Source organism: Tenrec ecaudatus, chromosome 3, assembly GCF_050624435.1.
Source record: "Tenrec ecaudatus isolate mTenEca1 chromosome 3, mTenEca1.hap1, whole genome shotgun sequence".
In the NCBI taxonomy this organism is placed as follows: domain Eukaryota; kingdom Metazoa; phylum Chordata; class Mammalia; order Afrosoricida; family Tenrecidae; genus Tenrec; species Tenrec ecaudatus.
In genome coordinates this window covers 128972375-128986207 of record NC_134532.1, presented here as the reverse complement: position 1 = coordinate 128986207, position 13833 = coordinate 128972375, and the positions used below count along the sequence as shown (strand labels likewise).

The window sequence follows — 13833 nt, the reverse complement described above, 5'->3', positions numbered from 1 at the left end:
TTAAGCATAGGAAGAGTTAAAAGTGTTTCACCAAAAATGTGTAGTGTTAGACTAGCCACTTCAGGTAAATAGATTATAAGTAAATTGCAGGCATTTCTTTACGTGAAAAAAGCTTTCAGATGATTACATAAATTCTCATGAAAATAATTTTATCATCACTGAAACTCCATGTAATTTTCTCCTAAGTAAATTTCACTTCCAAATGCATCACTTAAGTCTGAGGTAAAATAATCCTAAAACCATTGCTTCCATTTGCTACCCATTGATGAGCTGGAAAACAATGTGCTGCGCTTCAATTTCGGGAATGGCGGAGGATCTGGTAACAGGCTCAACCTCTTAGAAAAGCAGACAGAAACTGAAGAGGCTGTGACCCTTGAAAGACAAAAGCTGCACAAGGAATGAGCCACAATCACCTGCTTTTCCCTGAAGCAAACTGCTACGGACATAAAAGCTCAGGGCAGCGAGAACTCAAGAAGAAAATGGATTTTATTGGCTTGAGACGTCACAAAATGGAGTTTAGGACTGACAAAACATTTGAAAATTAAGGGAGCTTACAGGACAAAGGGTGCTACCGCTGGAAGAATCACCAAATGTGCATACAAGCTGCCCTCAAAATCTTGGCTGACTTGGAACTCTGCAGGCACAGTTGAGAGACCAAGGACCAGTATAAAAACCAATCGCTAGAAGGAAAAAGAGCTAAGTGTATATCCTCTCTGCTGTATTCTGCAGGGTCAACAGTCCCCGATTTGAGTGTTTGCCAATTTGGAAGGGCTGGGCGATCATGCAGGGTAATCTACTAAAACTCTACAAGAGCTTTGTAGGAGTGAAACTGTCCATGCAAAGACAATTTTTCCAGACAAAGGGCACATTGGTATTTTGGATTGTATCAGATAAGAAATATTTAAATATGTCAAAGACACGTTTCACAAACTGAACAGATGAGATACCGTGTGAGAAAGTTTTTACTAGACAAACAGAGACGAGTCAAAAAGTATAGCTGCTAGGGTTAGTTGTTTGACTGTGTCTGTCCAATCAGTGCATGGCTTTAGGCATGCTTCATTGTTTGAGTGTGTCTGTCCAATCAGTGCATGGCTTTAGGCATGTTTCATTGTTGACTGTGTCTGTCCAATCAGGCATGGCTTTAGGCATGTTTCATTGTTTGACTGTGTCTGTCCAATCAGTGCATGGCTTTGGGCATGTTTCCTGAGTAACACACTTGTCTTAGTCTTGATAGGGTATCTTCAATAATATGTATGTGTGTGTGTGTGCGTGCATATATGCGTACATATACATATATTCACATATATATCTATCCAATGCAAATAGTAGCTTCCAATGGGGATCTGCTTAGCTAGTTAAATTGAGGGCAGAGGTTAACTCAGAAGGTAATTGATTTTTAGATTCCAAAGGGATCATCTTGATAGATGTTGCCGGTGGATCCAATATACCCCTGGGGACTGGTGCATAAAAGGCCAGGAAATATGATGAAATTTTTGTTTCATCAAAACCATGCACCTGCTTCTTAACAACTGTCTTTGGGGAAGATCATTGCCAAAATGGTTGTACACCATCTATTCCACAGCTCAGATCTTGTCCCTTCAGACATATTTTTGCTTCCTAAACTCAAAGAGTATTTGAAAAGAATGTGATCAAGTTTGCCAAACTGCCACTGTGACATGGTATAGCTCAGAGTACATAACACTTGAGGAAATGCTAGAAAGATGGTAACACCATCTGATAACTTACCAGTGAAAAGTCTGTCACTACAAGTCCCAGGGAGCCCATTTCTGTGCCATGACGAATAATCAGCTTGGTGGCAACTAGTTTTCATTAGAATCGCTATGATTAGTAATACTGGAAATAATCAGTGGTTTCAAGGATGTGGAGAGATTGAAGATCCAAAAATCTCTTTGGAAATTTGGCAATTTCTTACTGAACATCTGCTTCCCTATAATTTAGCAATTCTAGTACCAGGAATTTACTTAAAAGATTTTTTTAAAAACCTTTCATCTATAAGAGACTTGTACAATCAAAGTTTTTAGAAGTTTTCATTGCAACTCCACATTGAAAGCAACTAAGATATCCCCCCAAAATGGTGGTATGTACAGCTATTATAAGAAATAATAAAACACACATGACTGATAGTGCACACAATGATGAGGATGTATCTCAAAAAACATTGGAAGCAAGAGAGAAAAGCGTACAGTATATAAGATAGCATTTATAGGAAGTTCAAGAACCAACAAAACGCACATAAGGTGATACTGTCAGAACAGTGGGCCTACGAGATCAGGTTTGGCTGGGAAAGAAGAAAGAACTGCATGGCGGAGACATTGTAATTGATGAGGTCTATTGGAGGTGTGCCTGGGTTTTACCTGGCATGTACTTTAATTAAAATGCTAGAAATGGTTGCTGCGAATGCACACATACTGCTATCCAGTCAGCTCCAATTTGTAACAGATCTATGTATATGTCTGTGCCACTATCACACCGGTCATGTTTGAGCCCACTGTTGCCGCCCCTGTGCCCAACCCTCTCATTGAGAAGTCCTCCTTTTGGTTCACTCTACCTTACTAAGCATGGTATCCTTCACCAAAAATGAGTCTCTGCCAAGAGCATGTCCAAAGGACCTGAAACTAAATATCACCATCTTTGCTTGCAAGAGGCGCTCTGGCTGTACAAGAACTTTGGGGATTGTCGCTGTTGTCGCAGCCCAATGTGCTCACAGCGCCCTTGTTGAGCACTGTAGTTCAAACACACTTTCATCTCTAGTCTTCCCTCTTCGCCGCCATCTTTCACATACTTACAAGGACATTGATGATACCATGGAGTGGGGCAGGCTTTGCCTGCATCTTCAAAGGCGCATCCTTGCTCGTCAACGCTTTACACAGATCTGGAGGACATTTCCCCAATACTGTATGCCAGCTGATTTCTTGCCTGCTGACTCCAGGGGCATTGACTTGGAGCAAGCTGAAATCATTGACAATTTCACACTTTTGAATAAGAATGTTGTTATAGTTGCTAGGTACTTATAAGTCAGTTCCTACTCATCGCGACCCTGTGTACTGTAGAAGGGAGCATTGCCCGGTCTGGCACCATCCTAAGCATTGCTCTGATATTTGAAGATGAAATTGTGTTTGAATTATGGTGTTCAAGAAGAACACTTTGAGTACCATGGGCTGCCAGAACAACAACAACAACAGTTGTCATACATACATGGCTTCTCACATTGCAGCGAACACAAACCACTACAATATGGCAAACACTCAGAAGAATGGGGGCACACACATGATTTGCATCAAATATAGCATAGCTGTATGATAAGAATTTGAGACAGATTGCCTCATTACTCTAGGAAGTTCCTGACTCAGCCATTTCCTGCACATCCTCCTCTAGCCTCCCAGGAGTTCTTAGGTTTCCTGGGACATGTCTCATTTTTATTCCTTGTAGTTAGAAGTATCCTTATCTTTATTCTTTACTCCTACTTCTTAGATCTGCTTCCCTCTCTTGTTTCTGTTCAGAAATTGGGCACGGGTGCAATAGCCTGAGCCATTCCTCTCTTGGATGCTGAGGATAAGTTTGATTCTTGGTTCTTTTGGTCTCTAAAAGTTCACTGATCTGAAAGACTGTGTGAGATAAGACCAGCAAAGACTGGGTTTTCAGCCTATTTTTGAAGCCTTGTAAAACTTGAAAAACTCTTCTTACAAAATGTTAACCAGAATTTGCCCTTTTAATGTGTGGCCAAAATCTCTACCTTTGCTGTGTTTCTCATTGTGCAAATCATGAAAATAATCATTTTCTTCTCACCGACATACTTTATAAAATTTTATTCAAACTAATGCTTTAAAAAATTCATTTTGCAGAATATTTGGAAAGTGCCAGAGGTTACCATATTAGGGTACCATATTGTTATAAACAGTGCCGTTACATTACATCTTTATTTTCTCACAGCTGGCCTGAAAGATTGGTGTGATACGGAATTATGACAACTGATCATCATATAAATTCCTTTTTAATGCTCTTGTGTATCGTGTAATAGACTGTGAGCTACTATCATCTTGAAATGTCATCGTGTTTCCATAACATGACAAAATAATAATGTGAGGATTCTGAATTTAGTAATTTAAAATCTGCCACAAGCAATGAATGATATAATCAACAACATGTCTTGGTCTAGGAGTTAGTTTCCTCATTTTCCACTTCATTTTATATGATTTTTCAGGGAGGAGCTCAACATTTTCAGCATTACATGGGCAGGTCTTTTTAGTATTAAGCTAATCAAATGCTGAGCCTGTCTATGGACTTCGTGCCAATATTCTTTCATAAAGCAATTAATTTAGTTAAGCACTATCTGCATATCTAGTCTAAAAAACGGTGTCTACCGTCAAAGTGCTTCAGTGTAAGATGGGAGCATGATGCATTCATACAGAGCAGGTGATTCGGAGTGCAAGGCCGGAGATTCGGAGTGCAAGACACTGGTGGGTCTAGTAGGGTGAAAGATCAGACTCTTTAGTTAGAACACAATACCTCATCTGTGAAGCTGAATATGGTAGCCATGAACAGCATATGGCTATTTAAATTTATTAAAATGAACTAAAATTTAGAATTTGTTTCCCAAGTCACATTAGGTGCATTTCAAGTGCTCGGTGGCCATCTGTGGCTAGCGGCAACCATTTTGAACAGTTGTGATATGAAACTTCACCGACGTGGCAAAAAGACATATTAAACAGCAAGTTCTTGATCAGGTTTACACTTTCTGAGTCTTTTGGAAGGATGTGACTTACAGCATGGGTTAAATTCCTATTGGTGTCTCGTTGGTGTTATTGTTAGGGTGTCTTGAGTCTGTTTCCACTCAGAGCAGCGACGTATACCGCAAAATAAAACACTGCCAGGTCCTGGGCTAGTCTCACAGTGACTGCTGCCTCCAGTATCATTGATCTGTCAAAACATTGTTATTACCTGACTCTTGTCATCAGCGTTGAGAACTGGGGCATAATAATTGTGGAATGAGTAGGAGTTCGATGCACAATGGTCTTAGTGGCCAGGGGAAAGGAAAGAAATCATGTAAATGCTCAACAATAAATGTTTATCACGTGCCTACTCCTGTGAAAGGGGCCCCGTGGTGTCGTCGTTCAGCACGCAGCCACTGCACGGAAGAATGGTGTCGAAGTGTGCTTTTGTACAGAGTCACAACCTTGAGAGCCTGGCCCAGCTCTCCGCTGCACTATCGAGCAGCTGCGAACAGGACTCAGGTCAGCAGGGGCGCATGTTTGCTGCTGGTCTGTGATGCAAGCAGTCCACTTGATTGTAACCTGAAAGATTGGAGATAAGAGTCCGCAAGAGGTATTTTGTAAGAAAGGAGTGGAAATCCACCTCTGAAAAAGCAACCTTTGAAAACACCGTGGAGCAGAGTTCTCTGACCCATAGAGGTTCCACGAGTTGCAATCAACTTGCTGGTAACTGGCAACAACTGCCTTCTATTGATAATGTTGGGTGTTCTGCTTGGAAAGGTTGGCAATGAGATACCAAGAAGGATATAGTTCCTGCCTACCAAAATGTAGTCTCCTGCAGTAAAGCAACATGGAGGGAGGTAACTGTAGGATGTTAAAGCACTGCTACAGGAGTCCACGTGGAGCACGGCAGGAATACAGGGGAGAACACTAACTCAAGCGTGGGGGTGAAGGAGAACATTCTTCCAAGGAAAGAGTGACATCTGAATTGATTCCATCCCTGAAAGGATTCTTAGACGTTAAGGGGATACGGAAGAATAAGACTGAGTGAAAGGGGTGGGCAGAGTAGGATTCCTAGCAGAAGATACTGGGTATCTAAGCACAAGGGCGACAAAGGATCTGGACACATAAGGAATTTTAAGTATAAGAGGAGTAAGTTCTGTTGATGCAGAAAATAGCACCCAGTGGAAATAAAATTGAGTATTGATGTACCTAATCTCATAAAATTACTTGGTTTATTTTACCATGTAATTTTGAAAGTAAACTTTCTGCTTAGTACTCTCTCCAGATATGTACACACATGCAGAGTGCATTAGAAAGGCAAAGCACAAATGAACAGACAACAGGACCTAACCATTTCAGCATGAGTGTCATGCATGTTGGGCCTTTTCCAAGCCTCTCCCATTACAATTTTGTTTTATCATATTGTTCAGTGTAAAGTTAAATGAATGGCAATGGCCCTTCTTGTCTGACTAGAAATAAACCCGTTATTAGATCAGAGCAATTATGAGTATATACTTATGAGTGGGCACTGACCCGGAGTCAGGAAACCAAAAAGAAAGGACATGCTCAGCATTTCTCAAGCAGTAAGAACAGGAGAATAAGTTCACACATCCACTTGCAATGTTGATGGAGTCTACATGCAAAAATTGAATGCAAAGGAAGTGCCTAGAAAAGATAGAAAATATATACAGAGTCGCTATAGCAAAAGAGCCCTGGTTATGTAGTTGTTATGCATTGGGCATTGTCTGCAAGGTTAGCAGTTCAAAACCACCAGCAGCTCCACAGGAGAAAGACTGGCTTTGTACTCCCATAAAGAGTTTCAGGCTCAGAAACCCACAGAGGGTCGCTATGAGTCAGCATTGGCTCAATGGCCATGAATGTAAGGGGTTGAACATTTATAAGGCACCGTATGACTGAGAACTGATGGTACTGAAGGAGGAAGTATAGACTGCTCTACAAGCAATGGCCAGAAACAAGTCTCCAAGAATTGTGGGAATAACAGTCAAAATGTTGCAATAAGTGGAGTGCAGCCCGAGTGCTCATTTGTTGATACAGGAAATTTGGAAGAGAGCAACCTGACCGAGCAACTGAAGGAAATCCATATCCATACCTACCCCCCTCCAGAGTATCCAACCTAATGTGGACATTATCAAACAATATCAATCAGTCATCTTTAAACAATTGCAGCAGTACAACAAAAGTCAAGTGCTAGATATTAGAATTCGATTCACTGATAGATCATGGGATGAGGGAATGCGCAGTATCATTGCTGGTGTCAGAAGGATCTTGGTTAAAAGCAGAGAACAGCAGATAGATGTTTCATTGACTATGCAGAGGCATTCGGCTGCATACAAGGGGGTCCCCCACCAAAAAAAAAACACTTAAAAAGCTGCACTTGGCGGCGCTTTCATAATACTCATTTTCCCCCACTAGGCAAGCATTGAGCAACTCACTCTGACTTCATGCACACAGTGGCGTTGCCTGAGAAGGTTCTCTCTGGTCACAGTGAATTTTTTCAGAAAAGTAGTTCCACTGAACCTTGTTTTTTATGATGGTTTATTTAAGAGAATAGCAAGCAGCTGTGAAATTTTGTTTCCTGCTTGGGAAAAGTACCGCAGAAACTGTTGTGATATTGAACATAGCTTACAAGGACAGCGCTCTGGGAACAACTCAAGTGTACACGTGTTTCTTTCATTTCAAAAAAGATGAAATGTCTCATTGCCAATCGATGACAAGCCTCATTCTAAACATCTGTCAACTTCCTGAATGGACAAAAATGTCGATGAACGAAAACATCGACTCGTAGTGCGTTTGGAGTTCATTCCACCAGTTCAGACTGTTAATCAAGCTTTCTATTTAGAGGTTCTGAAAAGATTGCATTACAGTGTGTGACAAAAAAGGCCTGAGCTTTGACATATAGAGGACTGGTTTTACTACCAAAACAATGTACCTGCTCACACAGCCATCTCAGTGTGCCAATTTTGGGCAAAAATCAGCTTGCCTCTCTTGCCCTATGCACCTTACTCACCTGACTTCCCCTGTGTGACTTCTTTTTGTTTCCATGAATGAAGAGGGACATGAAAGGCAGCAATTTGAAGGCATAGAAGAAAAAAATGAGGGAGGTTCTGTCAGTCATCAAAACAGATGAGTTTGAAAAATGTTTCCAAGCATGGAATTTCAGATTTGACAAAGCCATTAAGTGTAATGGCGAGTACTTTGAAGGTGTGGTAGGTATATAATCTGTTGTCAGTTTGAGAGGATTAAAACTGAAGGGGTGGCGTTTAGCCTGTCAATCAGGTCGTAGCTTGATGACCTCACTTGGAGGCACTAGGAAGATAAATGGCTCTTTGGAGGTGGGACGCAGGCTCACTCCCTGGGAGACACTACAACTAAGAAGACACATGGAGCTACACTAGTGCCCTAAGTGGCAGGAGTCACACTGGGGACCCCTGCCAGCACTGGATGCTTACAACGCCACTGGATCCACAAGAATTCCCACCCACTGACCTGTGCTCTTCCTGCATACGGTGTCATTTCATGAGCGTTGTGAGACTGAAGAGAGCTTTATAGAGCGGTATCAGACATGTGGGGTGATATCAGATTTATGGACTTGATCTGGACTGGGCTGGGATATTTTCTTAATGTATAATGACTCTTTATATAAAGCTCTTTCTTATACACATTTGAGTGTCTATGAATTTGTTTCTCTAGTCTACCCAGACTAACACAGAAGGTGATAGGTTGTTTTGCAAAAAATATTTAAATACATAGCTTTGGGAAAATGAATCAGGTTGTTTTGGGGTAGCCCCTCATAGATCATAACAACTAATTGATGATATTGAGAAGAATGGGAATCGTGTGAAATCTGTATAAATGTTACAAATAACACATTATTACTTTGACAGGAATATAAGATCTTAACATGAAACTTTGTATAATTCAATATTATTTCTTTTTTATTACAAATTTAAATATAACTGGCTATTAGGTTTAATGAATTATAATTGATAACAACAAACTCATTGGCATCAAGTCACTTCCAAATCCTAGTGGCCCTCTAGAGTGCAGTAGAATGGCCCTTGTGGGTTTCTGAGGCTGAATTTGCAGGTAGAAAGCCTCATCTGTCTCCTGTGGAGCGGCTGATGGTCTTATTTATACAACTAATATGAGATAAAAATATATATCAGTATCTTCTCCTTTTCTTTCTGTCTTCTGATATAGAAGTTTGTGTTTACCATTGTAAAACTCGATTATTTAAATGTCTGGGTTCCTCTTAGTGTTCTCTGTGTGTGTGATACACGTGTGTGCATTTTTAGAACGCATACCTTATTTTTAAAGAACAAGGTGGCTCTAACCAGATTACAGGAATACTACCTGTGCTTGATGACAGATAAAAGCAGTATGCTCTCTCACACAGTCCCCACTGCCATCGAGTCCAGGCCTAGTGGCTTCCTGCTCCTCGGGGTTCTGCTCAGGGGCCTGAGGCCTTGCCATTCTTCACAGGAGCAGGCAGCTTTCGCCCAGGGAGCAGCTGGTCGGCTTGACTATCTGATCTTGCAATTAGCAGTCCAATGCATGCCTGAGAGCCCCACCGGGGTTCCTTCTCACATATGACAGTAGAGTGTTTTCACATTTTCTATTTCCTTCTCCACTAGTGCTTACCTCTATGGCCTGCAGCCGTTCAGACATTCAACTTTTCTTTCATGTAGCAGTAAGCCTGAATCTCCTCAAATGTAAAATTCACTTTGACTTGCAGTCTCCTCCTATCAAGCCTGTTACACTGATCCTGTGATCAGTCCGCTGTGACCACATCAAGCTCCGTCTCTCTTAATAACACCATTTCAGTGTGGAGTACCTCTGAACCTCACTTACCAGTGGTCACACCTGAAAGGAAAAGAGTTCATTCATGTTGTATCTACAGGCTTATTCTGATAGACCAGGGGTCTTTTGTTGATCTATTTAATGACTGTATCCTATAGGTTAAATGTATCTAAGATACCCATCACTTTTAAATACCTGAAGCACATCGGAAGTCATCATGAGCTACTTTTTTTTCTCAGTGGATTTCAACTGGGAAATTAATGGCGGGTTCCAGAGAAGTCCAAACCAGCAAATCAGAGCATCCTGTTTAATGTGCTGCTCTTTTGTAATATCTAGGTCATTGGTCGGGCCTTGTGACAGTGGAGTTGCCGGGAGGATTCTCTGCTGTGATCTGGACGGAAGCAGATCTCCAGCTCTGTTTCTCATGGGACCACTGGATGGATTTGAGCCACCAAACTTTAGGTCAGCAGCGGAGTGTTTAGCCATTGTGCCACCAGGATACACACACACGCACACACACTTACCAAGTACACACTCATAGAATCTGAAGTAGTCTTATTACAAAACATGTTTTCTCTCCCACTGTAAGTTTTCTGTCACCACCTGTATGTAGCATAGGAGTCTTGGTGACGTCCTGGTTATGGGTTGGGCTGCTAAGCACAATATCAGCACTTCAAAATCACCCTCTGCTCCTAGGAGACAGACGAGGCCCTCGATCACTTCAAGAGTTGGAAACAGTCATGGAAAGACACAAGGGCATTTCTCCCCTGTCCTATAGGGTCACTGTGAGTCAAATCTACTTGATGGCAGTGAGTATAAACAGATGGAAGTAATTTCAAGCAACTTCAATTCGTTAATCTTTTTCAAAGCTCCTTATAACTCTTCAAAAATCATCAAACAATTTTAGAGAAATATCATTACATTTTGATGTTACTCTCATCTCTTCTTTCACCCGCATCCTCAATGTATTTGGGGACTAAAAAAATGACATGCTTCTTGTTCTACATGTGGAAAATCACATGGCCAAACAGCACTTGAACAATTGCAAATATTCTTCAGAGAGATTGTGGGTTTGGTTGTAAGCCACCGTAGTAAAGCTAACCTTGCACTAAAGCAGGTCACAGAGTTCTTGCTTTGCTTTCCCAGTGCATATGAGAATTAGGTTTGCACTATACTGTAATCAATTAGGTGTGTAATTATAATTATGAAAATGCTTGAAATAGTGTACAAATTACCAAAATAGACACAGAAACATGCCACTGGAGAAATGGCATTGATAGTCTTGTTCGACACAGGCTTGTCCACAATCATTCATTTACTAAAACACAAAGGAGCTAAAAAGTGCAATAAGGGAATGCACAAATATATTTGTGATAGTCCTCTGAGAGACATACATCAAAAGAAGTTTCATTCTTCCATGTCCATTAATTTTTTAAATCTCATTAAGTGTTTCTACACGTTTTGAAGAAAATGAAAATTGCCCCCAAATTTTCATTATAAATGCCTCAACATCATGGGTAAGCAAATAATCCCGTTGTATACAAGAGTTGTATTCAAGTTATGCTTACTTAACAGCTATTTTTTCTTAATTTGACTAGAAAGGAATTTTGAGACTGAGTAAAATTAACCACAATTTTCATCTTAGCAGAATATGTAGATAAATCCTAGTTTATATTTGGATATCATATCAATAGACTTAGATTTTATGTTTTCTACAGTTTTAAAATATTTTAATAGAAAGCAAGATTATTTGAAAGCAACACCTTCACACACACAGTTAGCAGGGGTATTCTTAGTGGCAGGGCCATTAGTTGACACAGAAAACTTTATTTTAGAAAACCTAATCACTGGTGGATCTGAGAGAATTAGCTTAAGACTGTACCAAAACCAAACTCACTGCCTTAGATTCAATGCTTGTCTTAGACAGGGAGTGGGGTTCTCTAGAGAAACAAAGCCTGAATGCTAATAATTTTATATATATATTTATTTATACAGATAGATATATAGCATAAGAAAGAAACAGTTCATTAAATTTTAAAGCAGTACAAATGGCTCAGTACAACTCACTCCCGTGAGAGAGTTGTGAGACACTTGCAGTCCTTCAGGTCTTGAGGGCCACCAGGTAGTCCTCTGTAGAGAGATTCAGGCTATCCCAGCACAGGCGGCAAACAGCAAGGCAGGTCACCAACAGTCAGCCAGATAACAGGGTCCGACAGTCTCCAGCTCAAGAGATGTAAATTCCAGTGGTGTGGCGAAGCAGGTCTTGAAGGAACCTCAAATTACAGCGACACAGTCCACAGGTTAGGTGTCCCACAGGTAGTGTGGCTTGCAAATTGAGGCAAAGAACAAGTTAAAGCAGTCGCATGCTGGTCCGATGAACAAAGAGCAAGAGATAAGAAAGGCGGGGCTTGCTGAGCCATTTATCTCTCCGCCCTTCAGTTAATACCACATGTGTTTATTGGCCAGGTTGGCACAATAAACTAACTATCTCAGTGCTGATTCATAGCAACTCTGCGTTTCCAAGACTATAACTGTTTACAGAAGTGGAAAGCCCAGTCTTTCTCCCAAGGAGATGCTGGTTTCAAGCTGCCGACCATGCAGATCACAGCCCAGCTCATCACCACTACACCACCAAGGCTGTAAGGGATTAACAAATTATTATTAAAATTCCCCCATTTTCTTTTGTCTATAAGATATTGTATTTGCAACCTCTGAATCAGGAAACATAACTATACTCAGTTTCATAGAGCAGCCCTAGATGGATGCAGGGAGAATACAGGGATGGTCATGATAATGCATGTCTGTTCCTGTGTGAGGAAGCAGCATGTTTGCGTCTGGCCTCCTTTAGCTATACAAGCAACTAGGAGAATTCGACTCCGTACCAACCCAAGGCCAGTTGCCACAAGGCACAGATCAGTCTTGCCTCTGATCTCCATCTTTCTTTATTCTGATGCCAACTGTTATTCTCAGGAGACCCTACTTTTCTTGTGGATTTGATAATTCATTGCAATGGCCATGAAGATCTCACAGACAATCCTCACAATTAGGAGGGTTTATTCGGGATCTTTAGAGGTTACCACAAGATAGGATCAAAAAATTATTAAGGATACAGTCGTTGGTCTACAGCAATGCCTCTCCTTAGGGAAAAGCCACATTTTTCTCTGTTTCTCAGCCTTTCAGCCACATGGTCACTTAGTGTCTTTCTCAGGGGTCCAGGAAGCCCCACCCCAGTCTACCTGAGAGTCTTATAGTCTCAGTACTGCTTCTTGCCTCTTTCTTCTGGTCTCCTTGTTTCAACCTCTAGTTTTGACACATCATGACCACTGCTGCCTCTGTCACTTCAGGTAGAGATTTAAAATACATAGTGCTTATTGCTTTTGGATGGTATGGGAATTTCTCTTGGTCCTGCTTCTGAGATGACTGTCTTATACAAAGCTGAATGGCAACTAAAACTGAACAATCACCTCTATTAGGATTTCTCATACCTTAGTTGCATGGTCTCATCCAATTATTTCTGTGGAGTGACGGAGACATGGACAGAGGAACCATATTAAGAAAGTTGACATCACCACATTGTGGTATGCCCACACTCACTTGACAGTCTTTGTTTTTAACTTGTCATTGGTATCTTTTGAGAATATTAAAAAAATCAAGATTTAAAATTAAATGACTTAGGAAAGTGAATCTTCATATATGCTGAAATTCCTTGCTCTACCATGTTTAATAGTTATTTTGTTCCTGTGTATTGTGAAGTAGATTCTGTTTTGGTGATTTACCTCTCTGATTCAGGTATTAACTCTGCAAAGTCATTAGGCTGTGTGGCTCATAACAAACTATGGATAGCTTTGAGAAGAACAAGAATTCCAAAATTCTTCATTGTGCTCGTGCAGAACCTCCGCATGACCAAGGGAATGGCGCATGGTTTAACGTCAGGAAAGGTGTTCCTCAGGGCAGGGTTACCGCTTCTCACCAAACTTTGTCAATCTGTATGCTGATCAACCCATCAGAGAATCTGGATTCTATGAAGAAGAATATGGCATCGGGATTGCAGGAAGGCTTATTAACAATGTTTGATAAACAGATGACACAAACTTGCTCGCTGAAAGTGAGACAGATTTGAGAACACTTGTTGATAAAGATCGAGGATTGCAGTCTTCAGCATGGATGACAACTCGGTAGATAGGAAACAAAAGTGCTCACAATTGGACAATAGGTAACATCATGATAAACAGAGAAAAGACTGAATTCCACAAGGATTTTTGTCTTGCTTGTGTCCCCG

General features: G+C 40.9%; 1 protein-coding gene across 3 annotated transcripts in view; it reads left to right on the top strand.

Moving 5' to 3' along the window:
* Window positions 1–13833, top strand: part of GRID2 (glutamate ionotropic receptor delta type subunit 2) — a 1629781-nt gene that overhangs the window by 1403708 nt on the left and 212240 nt on the right. The gene's annotated exons all lie outside the window — the stretch shown is intronic.